A 27,349-nucleotide genomic window follows, 5' to 3' on the forward strand; every position below is an offset into this window, starting at 1 on the left:
TGTCAGCTCCCTAGGCCAGATGCCCACAAGGTGTACCCAATTCCTATTGGATGGCCTTGGAGGTGGACCAATGAGAATTAGGCTAGAGTAAATGTAGTTTAATTAATTAAAAAAAACTTAATAAAAGAACCAATGAAAATTAAGTCTCCTGGATGACTATTGGACAATCTCCCAAGGGGTCCAATGAGCATTCAACAGCCCAATGGATTGCCTGATTCCTATTGGCCAGGAGGCAAAGGGGTCCAATGAGAGTTTAGTTGAATTATTAAAATACCTAAAGCGCTCACAAAAGGGGAAGGGGGACACATGTCAGAAGGCTATCACTTATGCTTCTTATTTGTCACTGGCTAGCCCTAGGGACGTCCAATGAGAGGACAACAAGAGCAAATAGCAAGAGGGGTTGCCCAAGAGAGAGAGGGGGCTGATTTTTGCAAGGCATTATCACACACACACACACAGTCTAGGTGAGAAGCAAGAAGAAGACTATCTCTTCCCAAGCTTTAATGGAGAGCTCATCACCTACTCCAAGCTTGTGAGATAGAAGCCTACATCGACACACTCTTGGCATGTGGATGCAAATCCAACCAAGAGCCAAGCTTCAATGCATGCTCATCTCCTCTACCATGCTAATTACTAATCTAAGCTATGTTAATATGAGTGATTATGTGAGGAGATGTACATCTTTCTCGTAAGATACTCCTTCTTCCTCTCAATCTACTCTCATACCCTGCTAGCTCTCACCATCTTCGAAGGTGTGTGAGGTCTTGGGTCTGAGACCGGGGATAATTGATGTTGTGTTTGCTAAGTGTTTTGCTTAGTGCATGAAGCTTTCATCTTCATTGCACTAGCTAGTCTTGAAGGAACACAAAGAATTGTATTGTACAATGTCTCTCTTGATGGGAGAAACGATAATACAAAGCCTTTTGGAGGGGGGACCGCCGGCTCCATGCAAATCCGGTCCTCAATTGTTGTCAATAGCTTAATTTCTCTCTCTTTTGAAAGTATTTTTCATGCTAACTAACTAGGTGTTATTATTTTTTTTGCTCTCTCCACCAAAGCACTCTTGTATTTCTCATTAGGAATCTATTCTAATGAAATGCCCACTATGTTCATGCTAATTTCCGCTACACACAAGTTTTTAGGCCATTAAATGTTACAATGCTCATGTTGTGTGCTTACATTTTTACGTGTAGTATCAAACACGTGAATGTTATGCAATCCTTTCTCATCAGGATTGTCGTGTATATATGTTTGCACTATAGCTGCCTCAAGCATCTTAGGTCTTGGGTTTAGACATACTTCTTAAGCTCTAGTGTCAATCCATGGATAAACCCACACACTTGTTGAAAGGTATCTAAACCCTCCAGCTTGAGAATTACATCACAATAGTGTGAGATATACTCCAACAATATCTTATGTTGATGCATAAAGTACTTATCCCATGCAAACCAATTTTTCTTCGCCTCATTTGTGAGTAAAAATTCTTTCTGAACACAATCTCGAAGGCTACCCAAGTCTTTGGCATGATTCTCTTCTCCTTGGGTGGCATCCACCATTTGTAGCCCTTGCCTTCCAATGTCAGACTCGTTTGTAGTGCCTTGACTACATCTAAAGTGCGTGTAAATCGTGAATCCTCCTCATTTCCTTAAGAATATATTTGCAATATCTTTTTTATGTTCCCTTCCCTCTCCCACAAAGATTGGTGGCTTGGAGTAGGGGTTTGGAGTGAGTTTTAGAGCGATCGTTTTTTTTTAACTTCCTTAATTGCTACCATATACATGTGGTAGTGATGTGTGTGAACACACTAGGACCGCTGGGGCAATTTTTTCCCTCTTTAGAAGGTTTTTTTCCCCCCGAGCATTGTATATACGCCCATCACTCTAGGGCTATTTATCTTTCCATTGCACACTAAGTAACACACTCTCTATTGTGTGCCTTGAGCTTCCTTCGTCTTCTCCAAGTTGTGTGCGTTTCTCTACAACCCTAATTCCAACAATTGGTATCAGAGTAGGTCATGTCCTCCCGGGCTTAGTCGCCAGCTGCTCCAGCACATGTCTGCTCAGATTTTTGATTCGGGCTCATTGCAGCCTCCGTTTCGACTACACGCAGTGCTGCACAGGCTATTTCGTCATTTTGTGCAGAATTTCTGTCAGTGCTGTTTTCTGCATAACAGGTGCTTTACAGTCTTCTACAGTTTGTGCTACATAGCACGTGTTTTTGTCGCTCCGTTTCTCCTATTTTTGGATAGTTTTCACATGAGGTGTAGTATTTACCATGGATAACAAAAACAACATAGATGTGTTCAAGATGTTTGTCGTTGAGGATAGGTTGGATGGGGACAATTACCCTATGTGGGCTTCTATGATGCAACACGTTCTTGTGTCAAAGGGCGTCTGGAATATTGTGCAGGGCATTGATGTACGTCCTGGTTCTAAGGATGTAGGCGATATTGAGGATGTTGCAAGGATTGCTGCTATTAGAGTTGTTTTGCCTACGGCAAAACAAGCTGGTTGGGATGTAAAGGATACGCAGGCTCATGCATTGATTGTGTTGTCTGTGAAGTGCACCATTGTTCCTCGCATCCATTCAGCAAAATCTGCAAAATAGGCTTCGGATATTTTGGCTGGTCTTTATGCAAGTCGCAATGAGGCTAAAATTTCTCTGCTGCGTAAAGAGTTGGAATCGAAGATTATGCTTGAGGAAGATGATATGGACACTTTTCTTGCTAGTATCAAGGATATCAATGAGCAACTTATTTCTGCAGGTGAAGTCATTTCAGACAGTTCCCTTGTGCAGACTGTTCTTGATGCCTTACCAGATTCCTACCAGGCTTTTGCTAGTACTTGGAGACTTATGACCCAAGGAAATCTAGAAGTTGTCAAGTTTGATGCATTATGCACATTGTTGTTGCAAGAGCCACTTTCCAAAAAAAACAGGACTAAACAGAATGCAATTGAATAGGCTTTTATTTCTTCTCAAAGAAAGGGTGGTAATAGCAATGCAGTCAGTTCTTATGGTTCTCCTGCGACGAGTGGCAAAACTTCTGTTCCTAATGCTTCTGCTGGCAGCACTTCATCTGGCAATTCTGGTGATAAGGGCAAAAAGAATATGCGTTTCCATTATTTTAAAGCTAATGATCACTTGATCAAGTCGTGTCCTAAGTTGAAGGCCAACGCCTGTTGTCCATGATGCATGCTTGTCAGTTGCTGTAGATTCACATGTGTGGTATTTCGACAGTGGTGCTACAAATCACATTACCTCACATCGTGAATTTTTTACCTCTCTCGAGTCTGTCCCTCATGGGAATTCAGTCACTTGTGCCAATAATTCCTCTTATCCGGTTCAAGGAGTTGGAAAGATTGTGCTTAGTGCTGCAAATGGTAGTTCTTTCACACTTGTTGATGCACTTTATGTACCTGGGATCAAGAAGAATCTCTTGTCTGTATCAGCACTTTCTAGACTTGTACTTGTAGTCAAATTTGTGGATGACAGATTTATAGTTCATGATCTCAGTTTTGGTGATGAAATTGTTGCATCTGGCCTTTTGTGCGGTGGGCTTTATAAGCTCACTTTGTATGACAAGTGTGGATAAAATTTTGCAAATGCTGTTGCAGATTCAAGGGTTATTTCAGATGCAAAACTTTGGCATGCACGTTTTGGTCATCTGAATTTTTCTAGTTTGCTGCGTTTACAGAAATCTGATATGGTTGCTTCTTTGCCACCTCTTGAAGCACCTGTCAAACATGTTTGTGAAGGCTGTATTTTGGGTAAGATGTAGCGTTCTAAGTTTCCAAAGGATGGTTCAATTTGGGCCACATGCAGGTTGCAGCTTGTGCATAGTGATGTTTGTGGGCCCATGCAAACTCTGTCCTTGGGCAATTACCTTTACTTCGTGACTTTCATTGATGATTACTCCAGGCATGCATGGGTATTTTTGCTTAAAGCAAAGCCCAAAGTTTTTATGTGCTTCAAACAATTTTTGGCTATGGCTGAAAATGTATCGAAATGTACTATGGGCACCCTCCGTTCCGATCGAGGGGGGGAGTATATGTCTCATGAATTTAATGCATTTTTAGCTAGTCGTGGGATAAAACACCAATGTACAGCTCCTTATACACCTCAGAAAAATGGTGTTGCTGAGAGGAAAAACATGTCACTTACGAAAATGGCACGATGTACAGTCAAAAGTCAAGCTTTACCGCATTCATTTTGGCTTGAGGTCATCATGTGTGCCACTTATGTACTAAACAGGTGTCCTACGAAATCTTTGCAGTCTATTACTCCATATGCAGCATGGCATTATAGAAAACCTTCTACTGAGCACATGCGTGTTTTTGGCTGTTTGGCATATGCTTTGGTGCCACAAACAAAGCGCGGAAAATTGGATGATAAGGCTTTCAAATGTTGGTTATAGTGCTGAAAGAAAAGGTTACAGGTTATATCATCCGCAAACAAAGTATTCTTGTTTCACGTGATGTAGTGTTTGTGGAAGATTCTATTCAGCCCTTGTTATCATGTACTAGAGACAATAATGTAAGCTCACAGGACATTTATGACACTTTGTTGCCTCTTTTTAGTGGTGGAAATATGAATGTAATGTCCGATGAGGAAAATGTACAGCCTATGGGGGTTTTTGAAAATGTTACAGATCAGCCTATTACTGATGCAGATGTACATGATGTACTTGATGAGGAAAGGGCTGAAAATGAGCATGCTAGAGGTATGCCAAAATGGTTGGTGCACACTTTACGTGACCGTAAATTGGATGCACCTTTGTCTAGTCGTACTCGTTCAGGCTCTCGCCATGCATCTTATGCATCAGATTGTTATTCTCTGGCTGTGTCTAGCTTACATGATGTTGAGCAGCCTCTGTTTTTTGAAGAAGCACAAAATTCAAAAAATTGGATGGCTGCCATGCAATCCGAATATGATGCACTTATAGAAAATGACACATGGACTTTATGTGATGTGCCTCCTAGCAAAAAGGCCATTGGTACAAAGTGGGTTTACAAGTTGAAACGCAAGCCAGATGGTGAGATCGATTGCCATAAGGCTCGACTTGTTGCGGGTTATGCACAACAAAAAGGCATAGATTATGAAGAGACTCTTGGTCCCACTTGTCGTATGACTACTGTGTGTTTCTATGTGTATTGGCAGATCATTTTGGTTGGGATGTACATCAATCAGACATTGTTACTGCTTTCTTGAATGGTGACATATTTGAGGAAGTTTATGTAACACAGCCTCGCGGTTTTGTGACAAAAGGACAAGAGGACAAAGTGTGCAGATGTAAGAAGGCTTTGTATGGGTTGAAGCAATCTCCTTGTGCTTGGTATGAGAAAGTTGACACTCATTTGGTCAAACAAGGCTTTCGTAACAGTCCAACAGAAAGCACATTGTATGTAAAGCGTGAGGATTATGTATTTCTCATTGTGATTCTTTATGTTGATGATTTGCTGATCACTAGACCAAATGAGAGAAATATTGCTGAATTTAAAGCTGATTTGAATGCTACTTTCAAGATGAAAGATTTGGGGTTGTCGCATCATTACTTGGGTATACAATTTAAGCAATGTGATAATGGTATTGCCTTATGTAAAAAAGTTGCATAGAGACATTGCTATGTAAGTTTGGACTTGAGGACTGCAAACCTATTGCCACTCCCATGGAAACAGGTTTGAAGTTGAGTCTACATGATGTTGGCGATCATGCTGATGTCACTCTTTACCAAACTGCTGTTGGCTGCCTCATTTCTGTATGCAACACGAGGCCGGATATTCAGTTTGTAGTCTCACAGGTCAGCAGATTTATGCATAGCCCAGGGTCTAAGCATTGGTAGGCTGTCAAGAGGATTTTCTGCTACCTTAGTGTCACTTTACATCTTGGCTTGTTTTATCCCAAGGGGGGATCATTGTCGCCAGACTTACATGCTTTTTCGGACTCAGATTGGGCTGGTTGTTTTGACATGCGAGTGTGGTTTTTGTTTCATGCTTGGCAGTTCATGTATATCATGGTTGATCAAGAAGCAACCTACTGTGGCCATTTTGAGTTGTGAGGCTGAGTATAGGGCAGTCTTCACAGCTATAGTTGAGTGTGTATGGATCAGATGCCTTATGGCTGATTTGGGTGTTGGACAGGACACTATCAACACTATCTACACTAACAGTCAGAGCGCATTGGCAGTTGCGAGGAACCCAGTTTTTCATGCTTGCACAAAGCACATTGAGGTGCATTACCACTATGTCAGGGAGAGGCTCTCAGCAGGAGAGATCAGCTTGGATTATGTGCCAACACGGGACAACCTTGCAGATCTTTTCACAAAGGCATTGTCTCGTGAGAAGCTTGAAGCTTTCCTCAAAGCTTTGGGCTTACTCCCCTTTGTGGACTGATCATGTCCTCAGGGCATGGCACTTCCCTTTACTCATGTGCCAGCTCTTATTCACCGCATCACTCCAGGGGGGATTTGTTACCATATACATGTGGTAGTGATGTGTGTGAGCACACTAGGACCGCTGGGGCATTTTTTCCCTCTTTAGGAGGTTTTTCCCCCCCGAGCATTGTATATACGCCCATCACTCTAGGGCTATCTATCTTTCCATTGCACACTAAGTAACACACTCTCTATTGTGTGGCTTGAGCTTCCTTCGTCTTCTCCAAGCTATGTGTGTTTCTCTGCAACCCTAATTCCAACATTAATTACCATTTTTTATTAGAAAATCTCACTCCAAATCAATCTCTTAGCCATACGAGCTTTGGAACGAGCTTTTTTGGTTATTTCTTTAATTATTATTTTTAGAAAGAAAAGCCTGCTCCATATTCTTCTCTTCATCTCAATCTACTTGTTTTTAAAACGAAAAGCGTGCTCCATATTCTTCTCTTCATCTAAATCTATCTCTCTCCCTCTCTCTCTACCCCTATGCAATCTCCCTGTATACATCTCTCTCTCTCTCTCTCTCTCTCTCTCTCTCTCTCTCTCTCTCTCTCTCTCTCTCTCTCTCTCTCTCTCTCTCTCTCTCTCTCTCTCTCTCTCTCTCTCTCTCTCTCTCTCTCTCTCTCTCTCTCTCTCTCTCTCTCGGGTCCCTCTCTATCTCTCCCCCCCGGGTCCCTCTCTATCTCCCCCCTTCTCCTCTTTTCTCTCTATCTCAATCCCCCCCCCCCCCCCCCCCCCCTCCCTCTCATCTAGAGAGTAAGTTCGATTACATAATACAATACACAATGCAATTTACGAGAACAAAATCACCGTACATTCATATGCCTACAGGCTACAAGAAGAAGCTACATATCCTCATTACTAGAAGCAACAAGAGGCTATTCAAGCACCTAGAGGCTTTTTTTAAAGCATGTTTGCAGAGTCCACAAGTTTATCAGAGGGTGCGATTGTAACGACCTCTTTCACACTCAGGTGACTTGGAACATCCTTTGCCCACTAAAAAAGATGTAGGCATTCATTCTCTTCTAGATCATAAGTGTTCTTACCCATATTTTTAGCTAGAACTTAGTGATGGATGTGTGATTGTAAGGGTTCTTGGGGAGGAATGTGTGCTTGTGAGAAGAGAGTCCGGTCTTGTCAATGTGTTGGAATTAGGGTTGCAGGGAAACACACACAACTTGGATAAGATGAAGGAAGCTCAAGGTACACAACATAGAATGTATTACTTAGTGTGCGATGGAAATATGGATAACCCTAGAATGATGAACGTATATACAATGCATGGGGGAAAAACCTCCTAGTGAGGGAAAAAATGCCACGACGGTCCTAAGTGTGTATATGGTAACAAGCCACGTCCGGTTCAACATGGTATCAGAGCTCTGGAGTGCATAGACATGAAAGGTAAGTTTACTCGTGATGTCCTTTCTTCCTTAAGCTGATTGAAGAAGATTTGTATTTGTGTTCCTATCTTGCCATGTTAATGTTTCAGATAAAAACATGGCTGGTGTTTTGTATGCGAGTTGTTGCAAACTCATGATAATTTTTATCAAATTCTATTTATGGTTGACGTATGCTTGGTTGTAAAACTTAAATTAATAGCATGTCTTTGCGCAGCGTTAACTAACCATAGAGGCTAGTGGATTTTGACATGGTTTTGTTTGATCAGCATGGAAAATCTACTGCACAAGAAAGCTGTAGTGCATGCAGAGTTATCTGTGAGCATGATGCATAGAGATTTGATAGATAGAAACAAAGAAAGAAGAGCTAGACGTGAATGTGCTGCTTATGTTCAATTGAAAGAGATGTAGATTGGTATCCGTGATCATGATGCGTAGAGGTCCGATAGATAGAAAGAAGAGCTAGAAAGCTTGCATGAATGTGCTACTTATGTTCAATTGAAAGAGTTGTAGATTGGTATCATGATCCTCATGCAAATTATGCATGCTTTTGTATTGTTCTCAGTTTGTCAGAGGGCTGACATCGTGTCCGGTGGCCTGAAGTGCAACTGCTTCTTGATTAGCTGTGTGCGCCTCCATGTATGTGTTGCCGATTCTCACTGCAGCAGAGCCTTGATTAGCTATGTGCACCTCCATGTCTATGGCCATACTGCATGTGCTGTCAATTCTTAGTGCTGCCCTTTGATGGCAATAGCTAGCGGCTCTGCCCAATTTATTGTTTCAACGACGCTGCCTCGCTATTCTGGGATCATAGTTACTTTGTGCAATATTTTAAGTCCGCCATCACTAATAAAAATAAAAAAAGATTGACGTTAATTTATAGTCCATAGACTGGCATCAACACGTCAAACATGCTTCTAGTCCACAGACCAGTATCAACACGTCAAAATTGCTTAGTTGCTTTAATTTGTTGTTGTGGGGGCATCTTGCATCCACTGCAACATCAAACTATCTTTGTCGATCATTCCCACTCCAATCTTGGAGACACGTCCACCACAAAATGTGAAGAGCCCCTGGGCATGTCGGGCATTGCTCCTGCATCCTCTCTACTTTCATGGATTACACAAGATAAGGATTTTAAAAGTAAGTTTTAAGGTTGTTTCCCACACACTAAGATGGAAGTCATCTTGCAGATGCTTCTTACGAGGAGAGATTAGATCTAATACATATTGAGTTCACCAACTTGAGCTCCATGATGTCATGGGTAAGGTTACATGATGCATTTTTATTATCTTCATCCATGGTTCAAGGTGATATTATTTGTTTTGGTTTTAGTTTCTCCATCGATCATGGTCTTGGTCCTTGATACATGCTACTAATCTCGTCATGATTTTTCATAAAATATTTCACGTGGTTTTACAAAGCAGTTATCTGTTGACTCATCATTGTCTTGAGGTTTTGCAGATTTTGCACAAAACTAGCATCTGTAATGCCATGATACGTAAAGCCATGATGGTGATTACTATTTTACAGCTTTTATTTGATTTGAAGAAAACGTCTCTGATGCTATGGTACATAAAACCATGATGATTGGTATTTCAAAGATTTTTTGAGTGTCTCTTATGCCATGGTGAATACCGTGATGCCATGGTACATAAAGCCATGATGATTGGTATTTTAAAGTTTTTATTTGTTGAAAGCGTCTTTGATGCCATGGTATGTAAAGCCATAATGATGAAAACTGTTAGTTGAGATTTTGGGGGGCCCAATATGTTTATTACATGCCGACTTTGTACATATTTGTGCACATGTGATTACATTTGATGTTACATTTGTTACGTAAAGCCATAATGATGACAGCTGTTAGTTGAGATCTTGGGGGGCCAATATGTTTATTACATGCCGGCTTTGTATATATTTCTGCACATGTGATTACATTGATGTTACATTTGTTTCTATGTCATCTACACATATGATTGCATTAGCATTACGTTTGTTTCTATGTCGTCTCTAGAGCAGGGCGCCGCGAACTGTCTCTAAAGATAATGTGATGGGTTTATTTCTAACCTTCACGTCTTGATATGTTTCTTGAGATTGGCTAGGCCCTAGCATGGGCCAATGTGGTGAAAGTATGAGCTAGGAGTGAAAGTGGTTGACCAAGTATAGACACTCCCTCCCACACACTCACACATTCTCTCATGTGCTGAGCAAGAACTTCATCTCCTTCTCCAAGCTTGAGAAGTAGAGATCCTACACCAACACCTCTTGGCTATGGAATGCAAATCCAACTAAGAGTCATGATTCAAAGAAATTCTTATCATCTTCTTCACCTCCATTACTATGCTATGCTATACTCTAAGAGTAACAATATGTAGGAAGACTACTTCTTTCTCGTAAGAATACATCTTCTTCTCTTCCATTCCCTCACTCCCAACTAGCTCTCTCCACCTTTGAAGGTGTTTGAGGTCTTGCAATTGAGGCCGGGGACAACTTAATGCTCATTGCCAGCTTGTTATGGGCATAATATTGGTGCATGAAGTTTACCATCTTCATGGCATCAACAAGGTCTCAAGGAACACAAAGCATGTATTGTACCAAGTCTCTCTTCATGGGAGAATCTATAATACAAAATCCTTTTGGAGGGCGAACGGCTCCAAGTAAATCCCGTCCTGAATTTTTGATGATTTTTATAATTGTCTCTCTCTTTTACAAGTATTGTTCATGCCAAGCTAACTAGGTATATTGGTCATTTTTCTATCTCCAATCAAGTACCCTTCTTATGCTCATTAAGAATTCTCATGAAGAAATGCTCACTACAGTCATCTTAATTCTGCTACACTCAATGCTATTAGCTCAATTTTGTTACATTGGTATCAGAGCTATTGGTTTATCTTTTCCTACCTAAGAAGAGAGGTCCTTAAGTTGTCCATGAAAGGTTGGACCTGTTCTTTTCAAGAGGGTAAGTGGGACAAGGATCTATTATCTCAGTTGGAATGAACACAGTTTGTGGTACACCATTGAGAACTATAGACTTAATCATGGAGTCTTTCAGGGCTTGCCTTTGGCTTAACCATTATTGAGCTACTAGCAAGCTCGATAGGAACCATATCAACTGTGCACCGTTAGACCCTTTCCACTACTCTTTGCAATTATCAATCTCTAAACCATACGTGTGATTCTTCAGAGCTAATTTTCAAAAGTTAAGATGAGTAGCAACTAAGGTTTTGAAGTTTCCAAGGAACAAAGTAGCATTTATATAAGTTTAATATTTAGCATGGCTAACAATAATAAAGAGAGTAAAATGAATATTGACGACTTTAATTTTGCACATGAAGGTGCTACTTATGATGCCCCGTGTTTGTGAACTATCTTGTTACTAGGTTGCAACAAGCTATGGTCAACCCTACTTGTAAGGTGAAGTTAACCAACAACTTTGCACCAAAATTCCCCAAGAAGAGAGAGAGATTAGGAAGCCTCTTGTAGAGACTTCCAAAAAAATACTCTCTTCGGTGAGAGAAGGAATCCTATGAAATAGAAAGAAGTGAATATCCAAGTTTTTTGAAAGATGTGGTTTTGCAAGGATAACAATCTCGATGATCCCCAACTACTCCCAAGAGGAAACAACAGTCATATAGTCCTTCTCTTTTTTATTCTAAGAAGGAAGAGAGGAATCAAAAGAAGAAAAACGGGAGAGAGGTCACCCTCTTCTCCATGTTCGTCATCTTCCTCCTCTTCCAACAAAAGCAACGGCTTATCTCCTAGAGAGTACAAGAGGAGAGGACATCAGAAATCCTATGCTGCTTGAAAAAGGTCCTACAAGATTTTATATTGTGGCAACTCTCTTATAGAGCACCTTTGTATGTATTGTTTGAAGCAAAGCATTAAAGTTTCCTTCAACTTTTTGTTCTCTTTCTATTTGAAAGCGTAGATCTCTGACACCGTGTTGTACTTGATACCCCTTTTTGATAACTCCTCCACAAACTCATGCAAGATTTGTTGTATGTTTGGAAAATCATCTATATTTAGTGGTTGGAACCACAACATGGCCATTCCTTCCAATGTCAATTCAAATCTCTTGTAGTGCGTGTGAAAATGTGCCACCTCTTCAGCTCTCAAAGTTTGAACAGTAAGAGATGTGCATATGGATTCCCTGACCCATTGTACTTAGTTTTGACACATTGGGCCACTTGATGTTCTAATTGTTTGTGGTTCAAATTATCAATCCAACCAATGTGGGGTCTCTTACATAGACATCTCTTGTTCTCTCTTCTTGTCTTGGAGAAAAGCCTTGTGGAATCCTCTCTGATGTGTGCTCTAGCATCAGTTTTGGTTGAAATTAAGTAGAGATAAAGGTATCCATGTGCATATCTCTCTCTAAATCAATTGGATCAACAAATTTTTACTCTAATCCATACTTATCTACCATCAAAACTTGCACTATATGGGCATCTGTAAATGTGAATGCATATGGTTCTTATGGTCGGTCAACTCCCCAGCATTGGGTTCTATGCACTTGTATAATGTATGTGAATCCTCCTTTCTGAGTCTATACAAGCCCTCATGAGTGTAATCCATTAGAACTCTCATATCCTTGTTGATTTTGATGAATATCACGTTGGTTTTCTTGATCAAAGGCTGCCTATTCTGTAGGTCTTTGTCAATTCTCACTCTCAAAGGAGTTGCAACATCTCTTTCAATTTGCATGTCTTTGAGTTGAGTAGAAAACCTTGGTGGTGGATGATTTGTCATGAAAAATGATCTCTCAAAACTCTCAAGATAGTCTTGGACAATCCCACCTTAGCTTAGTGCCACTTATCCCCATTTTGTCCCTGGTCAACTGTCCCTGGTCAGGTCTCTCAAAAGTCAGGCCTTTGGGACTCTTCGATCTCTGGATACTAGTTTTGGGTACCCTAAAATACTGGAATTATGAAACCTTAAAAAAATATATTTAAAAACAAAACCACTTTAAGATTAAAAAAATTTAGCTTTAAAGTGTGTCCTACTACTCACTAGCTTTCTTCCTAGCTATACCTCACTCAATTTGGAGTTGTGTATCAAAAGTTAGAGTAAACTACACTCGAAACAATCTGAGGATTAGGACACAGGAACTTTGACTTGTATCTTGGTTTCCAAAAAGTACTTTTAGCTCAAACTTGAGATTCTAGATGTACTCAAGTATATCTTCAAGCTCATCAAGTCAAATACCCCCACTATGAAGAGGTACATGGATTGCGATCCATGTTTCTCTCTCAAATTTTGACAATAGCTAGACAAGGTCATGAACAAGCTCTGTATTAATTTTCATCAAATTTTGAGGTGGAGGTACATGGATTGTGATCCATGTTCCTCCACATTTGGACTTGATCTCTGGGTAGCTTGTTACACTCTATGTGCACAAACTACCCCTCAAATATTTTTGAATTTAGACTTGTTTTGATAGGTCAAATGAAAAACCCTAGGTTTGCTCTATGGTTTTCAATATGTCTTCTATTTTGATGTCTTTTGATGCTTACTGATTTTTTTTTCCAAAATTGGAATGGGGGATAAGTTTCTGTACTTCAGTCTATAAACATTTCAAGTGAAGCTATCACCATAGGTTCATGGATCGGGTTCCATGTTTGGAGCCCAAATTGACTTTTCTTTGTACCATTATGATCATCATGATTATTGATGCTGTGATATCAGATTTTTGGGTTTGAATCTCTGGATTGGAAATTAGAAAATTTTTTCACTATCTTAGAGTACTTGGATAATTTTGGGCTACTATCTTAAAGTACTCTAGATGTGTGTGTAAACAAAACAATGCCTACACATTTTGCGATGAAAATGGCTATGACATAGCTTCCCATTTCATCATAAAGGTGTTGAAGGAAGATAATGAAACTTGTGAGTATAAAAAGGGGAAAAAGGTGATACAGACAGCTACATCATGGATTGTGATGCAAGAGCACAAACAAAGGAAGAGAAGCAACCACAAGACTATGTCATCATCGACATATCCAAAGATTCAACAATAGTTTCATAAAAGATGTCAACTCCAACAAAAGTACAACCAAAAGAAGATGAATAAGTAGTGTTTTCAAGTTCCACATAAGATGTTCAATAATTTCAAGATCAAGGGAAGAGCAAAAATATAACAAAAGATCGATTGTCTCCTACATTGATCAATTTCAATTTATGTGGCACAATACAAATCAAAATTACATGCTCATATGGGATATATCATAATGAAACAAAGAATCTAATGACTTATGAAACGTTGATAATGATGGGAAAGCCACCAATCAAAGAGCTAGAAGAAACAATGTACACAAGTTCCAAAACACCAATTCCTAGCTTTGGAATGGCAGAATCCATGCTCAAGTTGAGTACTGGGGAGTTCAAGGATGCTTTCTACATAATCAACTCCCATCACATCAAAGAGAGTCTACTCTTGACAAAAATCTAGATGAACATCTGCTTTCAACATCATGCTTCAACAACAACAACATCAAAAGCTCTAGAAGCACCTCAAGTACATGTAAAGAAGTAACAACCAACCATATTAGGTGAAAAAGGTAAAGCTAAAGAAAAAAGTGAAGAAAATCAACCTTGAAAGTCAAATTTACCTTCAACAAGTTTCCATCAAACTTCTTGCATAGTCTCTACATCAAAAGCCACACCATCGACAATGCAAAGGAGGCCGATTCAAAAGCAAAAAGTTTTTCAACTATATTTTCCATCGCAACAAAGACTCCAAAGAAAGAAGCTGTGGAGAATAAAAAAAAATTTAGTATCAAAACAGAACCTCAACAACCAAAGGTCAAAGTATGGGTAGCATCAAATGAGTCAATCACTGCTCAGGGCTCCTTTCAAGGAAACAAGGATGTTTGGGCCAAAAAGCCTAAGGTAATAGATTGGATCTACATACCTCAAGAGAATAGTTTCATAAAGAGAAAGCTAAGCTATCAATGGAATACAAACACCTCAGCTGATAGAAAGAAGAACAACAAAAGGGAAAAGCAAAGACCTTCAAAGAGACAAGCAATACAGCAAGTATGGGTACCAAATTCAAAGTTCTACCAAGCAACTCAACAAAAGCATGAAAAGCGGTGGATGATTCACGTCAAGCTACTTGAAGCACAAGGATTTTATGAAGGTCACACTCAGATATGGTTACTAAAAGTAGTAGCTTAATCGTGAACAACCAAGATAAATCATGTGGCACCAGGCTCCACCCAAAATCAAGCAATCATGGCCAGAAGAAAATGGAAGGAAGTCACCAAAGGTGATACAACCTCTTGATGGATACCTTGTCTTCAACTACAAAAGCAAGTAATTTACAACGGATATATTCAGATATGGATACCAAAGACAAATGTCCATCAATTCATTGTGCACAAGAAGAAAATGAAAAAGTTGACAGTTGCACAAAAACAGAAAACAAGGTGGGTTCCATAATTTCTATTGGAAACTCAATCACAAAGAGCCCACAAACATATACAATTGATTCTCATGGGAGACGAAGTAAAAGCTCCATCAGTCCCTTCTTGTAAAGAGATAGAGAAGGAGAGAGCTTGAGATGTTACTAGAAAACACACACACACACACGATGGAGGCAAAAGACTGTACTTATTCTTCTTCACTAACTCAAGATAAGAGGTCTACAAAACATAAGGGAACATACAACATAAAAGGGAACTAGTACAACGGTTTAGTATGAACCACTAGTGAGTGAGGGGAGTAGATAAATGTGCCATTACTTCGGTAGGTAGACCAGCTGGGTGTAGTACAAAGGAAGTATCATTCACGAAGATATGTGTATCCACCAAGGTGCACTAGTGATGATGGCTCTCGATGGTAGTCATTGAGGAGTTGAGCTTGACACCGCTCAAAAATGCCGTAACTTTGCTGCTCCAAGGGCCTTCGTGAAGATATCTACAACTTGCTCATCCGTCAAAGGTCGATGTTTCTTGCTAAGACCCTCTCTTTGATGAAGTGGTACTGCAACTCAATGTGCTCCATCCTAGCATGAAACACTTGGTTTTGTGTCAATTGTATGCTACTGAGGTTGTCATAGTAGATGACAATCAGCCTCTAAACTTGTACTCCAATGTTATGAAGTAGCACTCCCAGCCATGATACGTCACATGCCGCCACTGCAACACCCCTTTCCTCTACCTTTGTACTTGAAAGAGAAATTTTAGGTTTCTTCTTACTGCTCCATGTGATAGTAGCAGTCCCAAGTGAGAACATGAATCTTCCACTGGTAGACCTGCGATCGTATGTACTACCAGCCCAATCCGCATGTGTGTATCCATAGACCAACAACTCCACATTAGCCCTATAAAAGAGTGCATAATTCAAAGTAGTACTCACATTTTGCAAAGTGCACCTCACTACGGCCACTGGTGTGGTTTCCTAGGAGATTGCATAAACTGAATCACCAATCCAAATGTGTGGCTCATGTCTGGACATGAGATAATCAAGTAGATTAAACTACCCACAATCTTATTGTACAAGGTAGCATTTTCAAGACTTGACCTGCATCATTCCCAACTTCAGATTATGATCTAAGGGCATTGCAATTGGCTCACAATCAACCATACCATACTTTTTCAACATATCCAAAGCATATTGCCTTTGTGAAATCCATACACCTTCTTCTGTACAAATAATTTCAACACCCAAGAAATACCACAAGTCTTTCATGTCAAATGCCTACATAAGTAGAGCCTGCACACCCTCTACTTCAGCCACATTATCACCTCCCACAATCAAATCATCCACATAGATGCATATTACCACAATTCCTGCCTCATTCTTTTGCACAGACAATGAATGATCTACATCAAACATTTCAAAACCCATTGAAATGAGGAATGAAACAATCCTCTCATGCCAAGCTCTAGGTGCTTGCTTCAGCTCATACAATGCTTTCTTCAACCTGCATACAAGGTCACGTAGCCTTATATTTGCATAACCTTGTGGCTAGTCCATATACATAGTTTCCTCCAAGTGTCCATTCAAAAATGCATTCTTTACATCCATTTGTTTCAACACCCATTTTAATGTGGCAACCACTACAATAAATACATGAACGGTAGTCATCTTGGCTATGGGGCTGAATGTCTCCTCATAATCAATCCCATAAGTTTGTGCATAACCTTTGGCCACAAGTCTAGTCTTGTACCTGCTCACATTGCCATCAACATTATGATTTATTTTGTAAACCCACTTACATACAATTGACTTCTTTTCCTTTGGTAATGGAACCAATTTCCATGTTCTATTTACATCAAGTGCAGCCATCTCGTCATCCATAGATTTCCATCATTTTTTAATCCTTGAAAGCATCCTCAAAACATGTGGGTTCTACTTCCTCTATAATCTTTGTCATAAATGCACAATGACAAGCGACAAAATTGTCATAACTCAATCTCTGCACTTGCTCTTTCTGAGCTGCATGTTCCAATATCTCTTCTAGGAGCCCTATTCCTTGCTTGCATTCTTCTTGCACTAGGAGTCTTCATACAGGTATGCCAAACTCCTCATGGAAACTCTACTCAAAACCACTGCTATCACCATTATCATAACCAGCACTCGTCTTTGGAAAATTAAGGGCATCATCAAATTTTTCCTTTCCTTTCTTTGATACATTTGAAGACTTTGCTAGACTCACTCTTTCACATAACCTATGACTTGTGCTAGAAGACCCTTGTAGCCCACTCAAAACTTGTGAATGTACACCTGTATTTTTTGCAGCCACATTCTCTCTTACATCAATCCCCAAATCATCTTTTATATCAGCATACCAACTTGCCATTTCATAAAAGATGACATCCTTGCTCATTCTCACTTCACGCATGATAATATAATTCTAACATGTTTATCCTTTTTACTGAAGACAATAGCCAACGAACACACATTTTCCTGCTTTTGGATCAAGATTATTTCTTAGCTCACTCGGCACATGTACATAAGCGATATATCCATCAAACACATTAAAACTTGATACATCTGGTTTTCCACCACTAAAAATTTCTTTAGGGTCCTATTCATAATGTAGACACGTGTAGGAATAGTCTCATCCCAATAACAATGAGGCATGTTACTCTCATTAATCAACGTCCTAGCAAACTTTGCAATGTGTATGCTCTTCTACTCAACAACACCATTTTGATACAGAGTATACTTGCATGAAAATTGCATCTGAATTCCATGCTTAAAAAAAAAAACCATTGAATTCATTGGAGAAGTATTCTCCCCCTCCATCTGACCTTAGACACTTTACATGTTTCTTAGTCTATTTTTCAACCATAACTTTGAAATTCTAAAAATGTATAAACACCTCACTTATGTGATTCATGAAGTAGAACATACCTTCCTTGTGTCATCAATGAAATTCACATAGTATCTACATACACCCATAGATGCAGTTTTCCAGACCCCATATATCTGTATGCACTAAATCCAATGCATTCTTGCTTACATACTTATCATGAGGAAATGATGCTTTTGTCCGCTTTCCAAATTCACAAGCTTCACATAATTTCTACATTTCAACAACTTTAAATGAAGATAAACATGTAACCATCTCTTTAGTCCATCATTTTCAGCCTCTGGAAATTTACATGACCAATACATTTGTGCCAATTCTTTATATCTGGAACAACAAATGCACCTCGTGAAAATATGGCAGCATTCACTTTAGGGGCACATTTACATCCAAATTAAACATTCTGCCCACTTTCTTTCCTTGCCCAACCAGCCTTCCATTCAACAAAGAGACCATCGAAGTTAAACCTGACATGTAAACCCTACTCAACCATTTGCCAACAGAAACCATGTTCTTTGTAATGTTGGGTACATATAATACATCAGACAGGTACTTCACTTACCATTTGAAATAGACAATGACACATTTATTGTATAAATGATAGGATGTGTAATATCATCCCCATTCTCTACATACCTAGGAATTTGTAAAGTCTACATTTCCTTGAACCATTCATCTCGATTGGTTATGTAATTCAATGCACCAAAATCCACATACCGAACATAATCACTAGATTTTTCCACATTTGCAAACATAGTATTCAGCATCATGTGTTGCACCACAAATAGCCTCTTGGGCTCATCTACATTCTTGCTATTGGTTGCATAATTGTTTTGCTGCCTCTTGTCTAGACAGTTACATTCAAAGTGACCATGTCTTCCACAACCCCAACATACTACATTTTTGTGCTGACCTAAATTATTGTGCTGCACATTTGCATGACCTCTTAGACTTCCTCTGCCTTGAAATTCTCCTCAGCCACCATTTTTGTTCTGACCCTGATTGCTATTCTGCTGTTGCACTTGGTGGTTGTCTCTTCCTTGGCCTCGTCCATGACTTGTCCATGTCCTCTTTATCTTTCTCTGTTGTTGAAAAGGACCTATTCAAAATTGTTTCCACCCTACGTAGAGGAGTCGTCCTCAACTTCCTTCTCTCCCACAAACAATAAGGACATCAAATTTATAAATGAAGAAATTTTTTCTTGAAGATGGATGCAGTTTTAGAGTGTTTGTACTCAGGACTCAAAACTTGCAGACAGACTTTTGCTTTATCATATTCATTGATTGTAACATTGATCGATGCAAGTGACTTACATATGTTCTTTATCTTCACCGAATAGTCATTGATGGACATGATTTTCTTCTGAACAATATTCAGCTGAGACTTCAATTAAAGCTTCCTTGCCTTCATGTTGGTCACATCCAATGACAACAAAGTATCCCAAGACTCCTCATGTACACTAGAAAAAAGCCAATATATGACCTTTTTGAGCTCCTTGATTCTAGTCTTTAAATGTCTTAACTTGCACAACACTTGCACCTTCCTCTGGCAATGGTGGTGCTATCTCATAATCTCCATCAATGTAGTCCCAATAACCTTTGCCCATAAAAATAGGTCATTTTGAACTTCCAAGCATGGAATTTTTTCTTTTTCAACTTCACTAACAACCTGGTTAAGCCCATCATTGTTGGACAACATGTTTCCAACCCTTCACACAGTCTTCAAATGAAGCCTATTAAAATAGTCAGTTACCACTTGTAACCACAATCTACATACATACACCTATTTCCCTATACCAAACAATATATATGTTCATTTCATCCAAACCAAAGCTTTCTGAACCACCTATATACAGATCTACAAAATCTCAAACCTTAGTGGTTTTGCATGTGAACATACTCTAACTCCAAAAAGGGGGGTCAAAACGCGCTCAAAATGGAAATTTTGCTGCACAGGTCTACAAAGAGGTGACAAATGATGTAGGGAATGTGACTAGTAGTGCTTCATTTTTGAAGAGAAAATCCGCAACAAAGCAAGATTTTCAAACTCCTACAGCACACCGAACATTGATCAAGTGGTTGAGAAGGTGATTAGAACAATAAACCAAGGCTAGAGTCAGAGTTTGAATCTATGATAGCCTAAATTGAGAAGATCCAAGACTTATGGAGGGGATCATCCACTCCATGGTGTAACCCTAAGCCTAAACCACAACATATGCTAGAGAAACAACTACCTCTTTTGAATGACGGTAGAGTATCAATCAACTACACTCAACCAGCACGTTGCCACAACCCATGAGAATTCAGTACTCCATGCATGCAAATACGCTTATTTTTATAGCCAATCAAGAGAATGGTTGAGAGACATCCTCACCAGACAAGCAGCAGCTCGATCACTAGCTATGCAAAAAGAAGGTTCAAGCTATGAATGTGGAGGTTACCATTTGGGTAGAAGGTTCTCCAAACAAGGGTCATGGAATAGAAATCTTTGGATTCTGTGGATTGTTGTGGAAGAGACCATCTACTCCAACATTGTGCTAAGAATCAAGACAACAAGGGGAAAGCAACAATGAGTATTGTAGGAGTGATTCCTTCTTTGAGTGGATCCGAGGTAGAACCCACAATTTCTTTTTAGGTTTTATGACTCAAGTGCAAGCTCAAGAAGCTACTGAAAACAAACCGACCAAGGAACCCATATTTTTGTCTCAAGAAAAAATTGATTACTTATCGGTGAGAATTGGCATAAAATTGTGGAAATCCAAACGAGAAAAAATTAAAGCAAAGAGGATGAAAAAAAAATAGCTTGGGAAACTAAATTGAACCAAACAAAAGAACTACTTAGACGCGAGCAAGAGAGAAAGAAAGACGCAAGGGGACCGAAAGAGTCAAAGACTAACTCAACGGTTTGGTCTTGGTTGAGAAGGTGATTGAGGTCTTAGATATGCTGCAAGCTTACAAGATAGACTAAAACCCAATCAGATATAGGAACATAGATTGATTACCTATCCTCATCCAGAAGCCCAACATAGGTGAAAAGTATATGATTCAAGAATTCTATGACCGATATGGAAGAGATCATGTGCTCACGAGTTGTGCTCAAAATCCATACAACAAAGTCAAACCCAAAACAACAAACGAGGAATAAGTATAGGGACCATGAAGGTGGTGGAAAGACTATAGATGAGGCAAAGTCTCATGAGATGCAGCCAATCCTTGAAGTGAACAAGCCATGGACAAAATCCTTATGGGAAACGATCAAAAACCACAAAGATGGTAGTGCTACATTATAGCCAGCACCTATCCCTGAGATCAACATGGAACATGAAATTTTCCAAGAAAATATACAATCTCTATATAGGGATGCTAGGTCTTTAGCATGTGAAGAGAGCAAACCATACTCTCTACAGACTTTGCCATCTTCCATAGGAGAACTTGAAACAAAATCTGAGGCTAGAGTGGTACCTTCTCAGTGAAAAGCCACACCAAAAACAAGAGATTGCATGATTTATTGTCTTCTCCTATAAGGTGCGCAATCACTCTTGTGGAATAGTTGAAAATCAAGCCATATTTATGGTGACAAATGAGAAAAAACCTAGGTAAGATGTGAGTTAAGATACAACCAAAAGAATACCTTATGGTGGAAATTTAGAATAGAAATCATCTTGAGAAACCAAAACCGGACCTAAAAGGGTGGTGATAGTGCTTGTGCTAGTCTCCACAAAATCGTGCTATCTTATAGCCTCCCTTAGCGTACACAATGTCTGGCCGTGCCGGTGGCCTTTCCCGTAGGACCCATGTCCTTACATTACCCCCTCCTTGGAGAATCATTTTTATCCTTGAAAACAAATGTAGGAAAATGTTTCTTAAGTGCGGAGACATTCTCCCAAAAGAATACCTTATGGTGGAAATTTAGAATAGAAATCATCTTGAGAAACCAAAACCGGACCTAAAAGGGTGGTGATAGTGCTTGTGCTAGTCTCCACAAAACCGTGCTATCTTATAGCCTCCCTTAGCGTACACAATGTCTGGCCATGCCGGTGGCCTTTCCCGTAGGACCCATGTCCTTACATTACCCCGTCCTTGGAGAATCATTTTTATCCTTGAAAACAAATGTAGGAAAATGTTTCTTAAGTGCGGAGACATTCTCCCTTCTTCAGGTCTATCTAGCCAATTTACCAACACCTGTCGTCTCACATGATGTCTGGTGTGAAGCTCATGAGAATCCAGAATCTTTTCGGGCTCATGAGGGATGCTTGGTTGTGCGGTAAGGTCAACTAACGTACCTATGTCAATGATATTATCATTTTATCCTAGATGTTTTCATAAACGGCTAGCATGAAAAAGAGGATGAACTCGTGAGTGCTCTGGAAGAGCTAACTTATAGGCCACTTGACCTATACATTTGGGAATGGTAAATGGTCCACAATAGCATGGTGAAAGTTTAGCAACTTTTTCCATCTTTAGGATTTTTAAATGCTTCGGAACCTTGAGGAAAACCTTGTCTCCTTCTTCAAAAGTAGCAAGACGATGATGCTTATCTGCATACTTCTTATATTGATCTTGAGCTAGCTCAACACTCTGTCGAGCGACTCAAAGCATGTCAAAATGGTCTTGGAGAAAATCCTTCACTTGTTGTATCTTCTCCTTAGCCAACCCCACCGTAACAGGTGGTCTAGGTTGAAATCCATACAAAAGCATAAATGGACTAAACGCTGTAGTCACATGCTTTGAACTATTATAAGCAAATTTCAATATAGGTAAAAAGTCTTCCCAATTGGTTTTCTTCTTCCTAACATATGCTCGTAGCATATCTTCTAGCACTTGATTAACTCTTTCAGTTTGACCATTTGTTTTTGGATGATCAGTCGTACTTAGATTAAATTTAGTTTCAAAATTTTGAAACACAGATCTCCAGAAGTGATTATCAAACTTTTGATCTCTATCATTAATGATACTAGCAGGAAGACCTAGAGTCTATATACATGCTCTATATATAAATAGCCGTGCTAATTCTTGTGTCTTAAAGAAAATGAATTGACCCATCTTTGTTAGACGACCTACAATTACCCATATGGAATCATGGCCACCATTTGTAGTAGGTAGTCCTACTACAAAGTCCATAGAGATACTCTCCTACTTACTTTGTGGAATCTCTAAAGGATGTAAAAGGTCGCCTACCTTGAAGTGCTCTGCCTTATTAACTTGGAACTATTGGCAATTTAGTACGTACTCTTGAACATCATGATGTAATCCTGGCCAATAAAATTGTCGTCAAACTAAGGCATATGTCTTATGAATACCTGGATGACCAACACTTGGACTATCATAACACTCAAATAAGATTTGGTGCCTAGTGTCTAAGTTCTTTTGCACACATACTCTACCCTTGTGGAGTAAGTAGCCATCATCAATGGAAAAATTCTTCCATCACTTAAGCTCTTCCTGAGTAGGGGTGGAGATCTGTGTGTTGGAGTTTTTATCTACGCATGCAGAGACATGTTGGTCTAGCTATACAGAGACATGTGAGTGTGAGGGATCCCTTTTTAAAACTATACTCCATATTTTAGCATATGATTGATCTTGTGAACACTTGCCACAAATGACTCCAAAAATATACTCTTTATTTTTGTGAAAGCAAGTGAATTAATCTGAGGCATCTGACTTAGTGCATCTGCTACTACATTATATCGCCCCTTGCAATATCATAGCTTATAATCATAATCTTGAATGATTTTTGCCCATCTAGCTTTACGGACTTTCAAGTCAGTTTGAGAAGTAAACCATTTTATACTCTCATGATAAAAAACTACTTCAAACTTGGCACCATATATTTATAGTGTCGCCACTTTTGTAAAGCCTGAATTATGGCATAGATCTCTCTCTCATAGACATAATACTTCTGTTGAGCTCTATCTAACTTTTTACTTTCAAAGGCTATAGGTCTTCCCTCCTGAAGAAGTACCACACCAATTGCTTTATCACTAGCACCAAACGACTTAAGTGGGTCAATGATTGCTAGGATGGGAGCAATGGTTATAGCTACCTTGAATTGTTCAAAACTGCATTTTTGGGCTTCTTTCCAAGAAAAGGTCTGACCTTTTTCTTTAAGTTGATCCGTCATAGGAACAAAAATTTTGGCATAATCACGGATATATTGTCAATAAAATCCAGCCATGCCTAAGAATATTTGAAGCTCCTCAACATGTTGGGATGTGGCCATCAAAGAATGGAAACGACCTTGTCAGTGTCCATTTTGATGTCAGAATAAGAGATCACATGACCGCGGTAATGTATCTCTATTTTAAAGAAATTGCACTTGCTTTTCTTAGCATATAGAGTGTGAGATTGTAGTTGTTTGAACACTAATCGTAAGTGTTCTATGTGTTCATCTTCAGTCTTACTGTAAATGAGAATGTCATCAAGGAAAACCACAACAAATTTTCCAAGATAGGGATGTAAGATTCTATCCATGAGTGTCATAAATGTAGCTAGAGCATTCATTAAACCAAAAGGAATAACCAAAAATTCAAAATGCCCAAACTGTGTTCTAAAGGTATTTTTAGAGATATCTTGTAAAAGGATACGCACTTGGTGGTATTCTGAACGACGATCTATCTTTGTATAGTATCTTGCCCCATGGAGTTGATCGAACAACTCATCCACTTGAGGCAGAGGATACTTGTTCTTGATGGTTATAGAGGTTAAATAGTGATAATCTATGCACATGCGCATAGTATTATGTTTCTTTTTTACCAATAGAATTGGTGATTCCCAAGGCGAAGTGCTAGGTCGAATGAAACCACGGGCGAGGTAGTCAACCAATTGACTCTCAACCTCCTTGGCCTCACTAGCTGTTTGGTGGAGACAAGCATATACAGGCGTATGCACATCAAACCCTGTAGACACTCTTTTGTTTTGAAGAAAGCCATGTAATTCAGCACAAGATGAGTTGTAACCGTGATGTAGTTAGACAATACCCTCTCTAATTCTCTGAGTCTACACCCTTGTAAGAGGCTGGATGGTCGTGGGAAAACCCCTTAACTTTTAAAGTCAAAACCCTTAGTTTTGAGGGGAGATTTATCATTAGCTTAAACAATAAAAAACGTGCACTCTGGAGTCCTCTTACTACTACAACTTGTAATCTTTTTTTCTCCTGAACTGGTAATCAGAATATGTTTCCGAATAGCACATTGCATTCCTTGTCACTTGCTCTACAATCTACGTGTGATCATTTCCAATTTTGTTGTGGTTTGTGACGCATTTTTTGTGAGCTAAATGCATTGATTTGGAGGTTAAAATGGTTGTTTTTTATGTTTTGACCAAGGATAAGTGTTTCTATGCTTAAGGAAGACTTTTCCAAGTACTTTTGTTTCAATTTTTTGCACATTTTTTGTGATGGATCATGATTTATGTACCTTCCCAGATGGTGGCAGAACTTGGTAGGATTGAGCCCTTGAGTGTTTAGATACCTCTCCTGTAGTTTTATGGCGTTCCGGATTCGTTTGGATACCGAAAAGGTCTGATGACCTAGAGTGGTGAGATTGGACGCATATTGATTGTCTGACTAGGAAGTGGTTGATTTGCTTTTGTCATAAAACGAGTAGCCCTTGAGTTCACTTTGGTGAGATTGACACTCTCATTAAGTCTCTGTGCCCCATCCCGAGTCGCTTCCTTGCATATTGACATTATGTTAGTACAAAAGAGCTATGTTGCAGGCGTCCGTCGTGGCGACCCGCTAGTTTCCGGGGAAACCCATCCTTAGGTGGTGAGTGACTCAGTGTACAAAAAAAAAATCTCCCTTTAAGATTTTGATACTCATTCCACTTACACATAGACAGTGAAGCAGCTAGACGTAGGTTTAGTACTTGGTAGAGACTAGAGTCCAAGACTAGCCAGAGCTATTCCTTAAGAGCAAAGAAAGTTGTGAGTGAAGTACAAGATATTATTTCGTTCTTTGATTTTTCACATGCTTGGAAAGGGTTGTTCCACCACACACTTTGTTGTTATTTTTGTACTGTTAAGTTCAGTTATGTTTGCAGATTCATTTTATTTTATAGGAGTAGGTTAGGAAACAAATTACATCATCATTTGGGGCCAAAAGGATCAAGGGAAAAACTGTCAAAAACCTTATTTTGGTGGTGAAGACCATAACTCTGAAAAGTTGAAGAAGTGATGGTCAGAGCTTCAAAACTGGACCAAACCGATCAAAACTTTCAAGAAGGGAATAAAAACACTTGTTGAAAAAGACTGTGCTAAAAAATTTTAAATTGCCTGTCCAACATGGATCGCGCTCCATGTACCTTTTTGGCAAAATGTGCTAAAACTATTTCCTTTGCTTAGAACAAGTTCTTAGGCATCATAACCTTGAGTTTGGTTAGAAAAAGAGCGCTAAAAGATTAAAAAAATCAAAAGATTGGGGTGAGCAGAGCAAAACCTTGAAAAAAGGGAAAAACAAGAAAAAATTGAACTTTTACTTGTCCAAATTCAAAAAAGGATGAGAATTGGGGTCAACTAGAAGCAGGGAATCAACAGAACCAAATTTCATGTACAGAAGCTTCCCAACATGGATCTCCATCCATGTTTCACGTAGACATCTGATAGTAAGATTTGATCAGTTACTCTTGATTTCTAGTTTAACAACTTTTCTAAAAGGAGCTATAGATAGAAAGTGAAAAAAACTTGGTCAAAATACCAGAAAGGAGTTGTTTGCAAAAAACCACAAAACGGACACAAAATCTTGCTTTTCACTTGGAAAAAACTGATCAAATCCAAAAAGACTTGGGGAATAGCATCACCATACCTTGTGTGATCAGCTCACAAAGTGTTAGTCCAAAATCTTGCCAAACATGGATCGCAATCCATGTACCTTTTTGGAATTTTGAGCTGATAATAGGCAAGCAGGGAAGTGATAACAATTGAAACACTTTCTCCCAAAGGACCCTTATCAAAAAATTTCAAAAAGAGGGAAAAAGGGGACAAAGATCAGATCAAGGGGGAAACCATTAAAGTAAACCCTAAACCTGACTTTTGTCTGTCCTACTTGTTAAGCTTTAAAACATTCAAAAACCATATAGTCAACATCACTAGGCCAAGGACTAGCTGTGGGAAAAATTTTAGTGTATTTTGACACAAAGGAACATGGATCGTGATCCATGTTCCCCACACAATTTAATACCAAACTGGTACCATAGCTAGAGGGAATCAC

The sequence above is a fragment of the Adiantum capillus-veneris genome, chromosome 12 (genome assembly GCF_014529385.1).
Source record: "Adiantum capillus-veneris isolate H3 chromosome 12, ASM1452938v2, whole genome shotgun sequence".
NCBI lineage: Eukaryota > Viridiplantae > Streptophyta > Polypodiopsida > Polypodiales > Pteridaceae > Adiantum > Adiantum capillus-veneris.